Source organism: Chiloscyllium punctatum, chromosome 18 (genome assembly GCF_047496795.1).
Source record: "Chiloscyllium punctatum isolate Juve2018m chromosome 18, sChiPun1.3, whole genome shotgun sequence".
Lineage (NCBI taxonomy): Eukaryota > Metazoa > Chordata > Chondrichthyes > Orectolobiformes > Hemiscylliidae > Chiloscyllium > Chiloscyllium punctatum.
In genome coordinates this window covers 32,937,542-32,942,956 of record NC_092756.1, presented here as the reverse complement: position 1 = coordinate 32,942,956, position 5,415 = coordinate 32,937,542, and positions in this window count along the sequence as shown.

Here is a 5,415-nt window from a genome sequence, read left to right as displayed (position 1 = left end):
GTGCCCACAGACAGACACCCGAGGCTGGGATCACAACCCGGGTTTGTGGTGTCGCCAGACAGCAACGAACGAGGGGCGAAGAATGAATATTGCTCAGACCAGTCATACTCACACTCTGTTGGTGAATGAGGAAGAATGAAAAGACATTCACAACATGAAATGTTTGTATCTGTGTGGACACAATTTGAAACGATCATTCACCCTGTGTGGAACAAAGGACACTGATACCACAGAGAAAGCAGGGCAATGTGGGATCTGTTGGAAGGGAATCAATTAACCGCGGAAATGGAAACTCATTTAATCAGGAACACTGGGGTGAGACCGTTCACCAGTCCCGCGTGTAGGAAGGGATGACTGAGCAAAACAACCTCGGAGCCTCCAGCAGGATTACATATCCCATCAGGTGTTCGGTTATGCTCTTAATGCTGCTGTTAATCCCAACCAGCTGCCTGCTCCATAGTGTCACTCAGAGTCATACAACATGAAAACAGCCCTGTCAGTCTAACCGATCCATGCTGAATATACTGCCAAACTAACCCATTCCCGTCTGCCTCCTCCTGTACCCGCTGAGTGGTGATAATGCCCTTGTAGTTTTATTACTGTGTTGTTAATCCAAAACCCAGGTAATATTTTGGGGACAAGGGGTTCAGGTCCTGTCATGACAGGTAGTGGAGTTTGAATTCAATAAGCACCTGGAGTTGAAGAGTCTCGTGGTGACCTGAATCAGTTGTGTGGAAAATCCCATCTGATTCACTCATGCCAGTTCGGGAAGCATCCTACTGGATAATACCGTGGTTGACTCTTAAATGCCCTCTGGGAAATAACTGATGCACTAGGCATGAATAAATTTATTTTAAAAATCCCACTTTCCCATTCATGTTTGGAATTAATTGTCCATTAAATGTGGCTTACATACCCTCATCCATCACTTCCTCAGCAAGTTAATTACACACGTAAAACACCGTCCCTAAAAAAATGCCTTATGTCTTTTTTTTTAAAAAATCTCTCTTTTCATCTTAAACATATGCCCTCTCGTCTTGAAATCCCCCTCCTGGGAAAAGGCCGCTATCGTTAACTCTAAACTTCCCACTCAATAATTCATAAACTTCTGACAGGTCGCCGCTCAAAACCCTAACCTAGAGTGAAAACACTCTCAACTAGGAGAAAGTGAGAACTGCAGATGAGAGATCAGAGTCAAGAGTGTTGTGCTGAGAAAGCATAGCAGATCAGGCAGCATTTGAGGAGCAGGAGAATCGACATTTCGGGGAAGAGCCTGGTGAAGGACACTTGCGCGAAAAAAAATTGATTCTCCTGCTCCTGGGATACTGGCTTACCTGATGTGGTTTTCCAGCACCCCGATCTCGAATCTGAAAATAGTCTCAGCCTATCCAGCCTTTCATTAGAACTCAAACCTTCCACAGGCAACAAGCATGTATACCTTTTGTGAACCTACGCCAGCTGAATAATATCATTCCTACAAATGGGCGACCAGAACTGGACATAGTATTCCAGAAGAGGCCTCATCAATGTCCTGCAAAACGTCAACATAACGTCCCAACTCCTATACACAAAGGACTGAGCAATGAAGGGAAGTATGTTAAATGCCTTTGAACCATCTTGTCTGTTGGTAATGCAAATTACGAGGAATTATGTACCTGCACACCGAGCTTCCCTGTTCTCCAACATAGGCAAAGCCATACTCTTTTTGTTGTACCAAAATGCAATACCTGCCATTTATCCAGATTGAACTCAATGTTACATTTTTCAGTCCAACGACTCATTGGATTAAGATTCTTTTGAAACTTAGATAAACTTCCTCACTGTCTACAATTCTGGCGTCGCCTGCAAACCTACGCTGCATGCCTGCTGTGAGTTCCACTGTTTTCTCATATAGATCAATGATTCATATTTACTTGTCGTGGCCGTGATTTAGCAGTGTGCAGATCATACAACAGTTAGCCATACCATTAACCATGAGGAAGAAAGCCGCAGACTGCAGGGAGATATCAAACAATTTGAAATAAAAATGGTGAAAGCAATTCATTCCAGGGAATTGGGTGATACTGAAGCAAAATTAAACTTCAAACCAGCTGCCCACGCTCCAGCTGTGGCACTCAGCTGTCTCAGTAAGATGCACTGTAGATTGCTGTTATTATAAACGGGAACAAATGTTCCCTTCTACCCCGCCTTTGACCAGAAGCACTCCCAACCTTGGAATTGCTTGCGCCTCTAAACCATCAGAGAAATACCGTACATTCTCCGGTTGCGTTACTTGAGCCATCGAGTATCTCTGCGACCTCATTCCCATCTCGATTTCAAATTGGTTATTCGCGACTGCGCCACTCAGTTCCTCTGATTCTGGGGCGAGGAACTGGGACTATGTGGCAGCAGTGGTTACTGCCTTGTGTCGGGAAACTCGAGAAGTAGCCGATGTTAAACTGCATTGTTATTGAAGTATACATTTCAACAAAAGCTTGGTAAAAACAATGACTGCAGATGCTGGAAAACAGATTCTGGATTAGTGGTGCTGGAAGAGCACAGCAGTTCAGGCAGCATCCGAGGAGCAGTAAAATCACCGTTTCGGGCAAAAGCTCTTCAAAAAGAATACAGGCAGAGAGCCTGAAGAGTGGATAGATAGGTGAGAGGAGGGTGGGGGTGGGGAAAAAGTAGCATAGAGTACAATAGTTAAGTGGGGGAGGGGATGAAGGTGATAGGTCGGGAGGGAGGGTGGAGTGGATAGGTGGAATAGAAGATAGGCAGGTAGAACAAGTCAGGACACGTCATGGGGACAGTGCTAAGCTGGAAGTTTGGAAATGGGGTGAGGTGAGGGAAGGGGAAAGGAGGAAACTGTTGAAGTCCACATTGATGCCCTGGGGTTGAAGTGTTCCGAGGCGGAAGATGAGGCGTTCTTCTTCCAGGTGTCTGGTGGTGAAGGAGCGGCTGTGAAGGTGGCCCAGGACCTCCATGTCTTGGGCAGAGTTGGAGGGAGAGTTGAAATGTTGGGCCACGGGGTGGTATGGTTGATTGGTGCGGTTGTCCCAGAAATGTTCCATAAAGCGCTCTGATCGGAGGCACCCAGTCTCCCCAATGTACAGGAGACTGCACCGTGAGCAACTGATTTAATAAATGATATGTGGATGTGCAGGTAACAAAAGCTGCACTGTCCCCGGAGTATTTGATGTTTTGGAGAAATCTATTTGTCTCAGCCTTCAACACATTAATGATGGAATCACCACAGCCACTGAGGGAACCGATGTTAAACGGTCAGCCCATTCTGAGTTCCCACACATCTGCCACTGTTCGCTCAGCACTGTTTTTTTGTTGCTCTGCCTTATATTTCTTATGATACTTTGCTTATTATGAGCGTTCAGCGTGTTCCTCTGTGGTTTGCCGTGATCGTATAGTGGTTAGTACTCTGCGTTGTGGCCGCAGCAACCTCGGCTCGAATCCGAGTCACGGCAGTAATTGCTCTATGTGTCCCAGGCTTTTGTGAAACACAAAGGAATCAGTTGTTTGAAAGTTTTGATTTTCTCCAAGGTGATTTTTTTTTCCTTCAAGCTCTGCTCGCTCACATCTCTCTGTTTCATATGTCAGAATTCAAATCCACCTGTTCTCAGAGATTTCTTCCCTCCTACGATCACTAACCGAACTTTCCATCCCAGACCCCCACCTCATTAATTTGGAGATGCCGGTGTTGGACTATGGAGGACAAAGTTAAATATCACCCAACACCAGGTTATGGTCTTACAGGTTTTATTGAAGCACTAGCTTTCGGAGAGCTGTTCTTTCATCATGTGTTTGCGGAGTCATTTCATATTTCACTAAGGCATTGCAGAATCTAATACAGACTCTCACATTGATACCGATCAGTCTGTGTGGCTGTGGTCACTGTTGCTGGGTGAACGTGCCCCAACCCCACCATCGGGACCTGCAGACCGTTTGATCCGTTTGATTACCACTGTTGTGAGATCAATACTCATGTAGCAGCTTTTACTGATATAGACCAGATATTATTGGGGGGGTGGGGGGGTGGGGGTATGGGGGGGGGGGGGAGTCCAGCGCAGGAAAATGGCACAGAACAGTTTCGGGGAAAAGCGAGTTAATTGGATAAGATCAGTTTCACTACTTTTCTGCAATGGCCAAGCGCTATTACCACTGAACACTGAACTGTTAATTCAGACACCACGGACCTGGATTTGACTCTGACCATGCTAGGTGGTAGAATTGGGATTCAATAAATATCTGGAATTATGAATCTAATAACTCCTATATATCCATGTTCAATTGTTGAAAATAAAACAAAATAATCTGACGTCATTTAAGGAATGAAACTGCCATTCTGACCTGCTCGGGTCTCCATGTTACTCAAGACTCACGACAAGATGGTTGAGTCTCAACTACCCGCCGTGCAATTAGGGATAGCAATCAATACTGCCGAGCCAGCGACGCCCTCATACTGTAACAGAATAGAAAAAAAAGTTCATTCGGCCCGAGCGAGATTACAGTGTGCAGTTCTGAGTACTGCATCGATGTGATCGCACTGGGAAAGTTGCAGGAGAGATTCACTGGGATATTGTCTGGGCTGAAGAGTTTCAGTTGTGAGGAGAGATTGGACAGACTGGGGTTGTTTGTCGCCGAGCAGAGGAGATTGGAGAAGACATGACTGAGATGTAATAAATACTGAGGAATATGGATAGGATTGACCGAAAGAAGCCTTTGTTATTGATGGAGGGATCGAACACCGGGGCCAAGAGATGTTGGGAAAAGGCAGAAAGGTTTGAGTAGATTTGCGGAAAGGGTCAGAGAGGCGGAAATCATTCTAACCTTTAAAAGAATTAAGATGTTAATTTGTGATGCCAAAACATATAAGATTATGGGCTAAACGATGGAACTTGATTCAGGTCTTCAAGCAGTTGTGTTGGACAAGTGCGGCCAAAACAGGCTGAAGGGTCTCCTTCGATGTTGTCCTCCTCCACAGTATCGTGGTTAGTGTCCCCTCCTGTCACAGGGCTCAATTCTCCGCTGGGGGCATCGTGAATGTTTTAAGCCTGTCGCTCTGTTCCCCAGTGAAGGTTATTCATGCCTGGCTTTCCATTCTCGATGGGACATGTCACAGGAAGGACAGTGCTGTCTGAATCAGCGTGGGGAAGGACTGCAGCTCCTGGGGAGAGAGAGTGTCAGTGAAAGTGCAAACACATAACTTCAGCCAACTGCACATTGTGTTTGTGTTGCAATGAAAACCATGAAATAGAGTTGCTCCTAACTGATATGTTTATTTAAAGCAGGAATCTGAGGAAGAGAACAGAATAAACCAATTCAGATCTGAGTGCAGAAACATTTCCAGCAGAACTACTGAGGTTGTACATCGTAGAACCGCGTTTGGATGCATTGAATTCGGGTTGGTGGGCCCAGTTT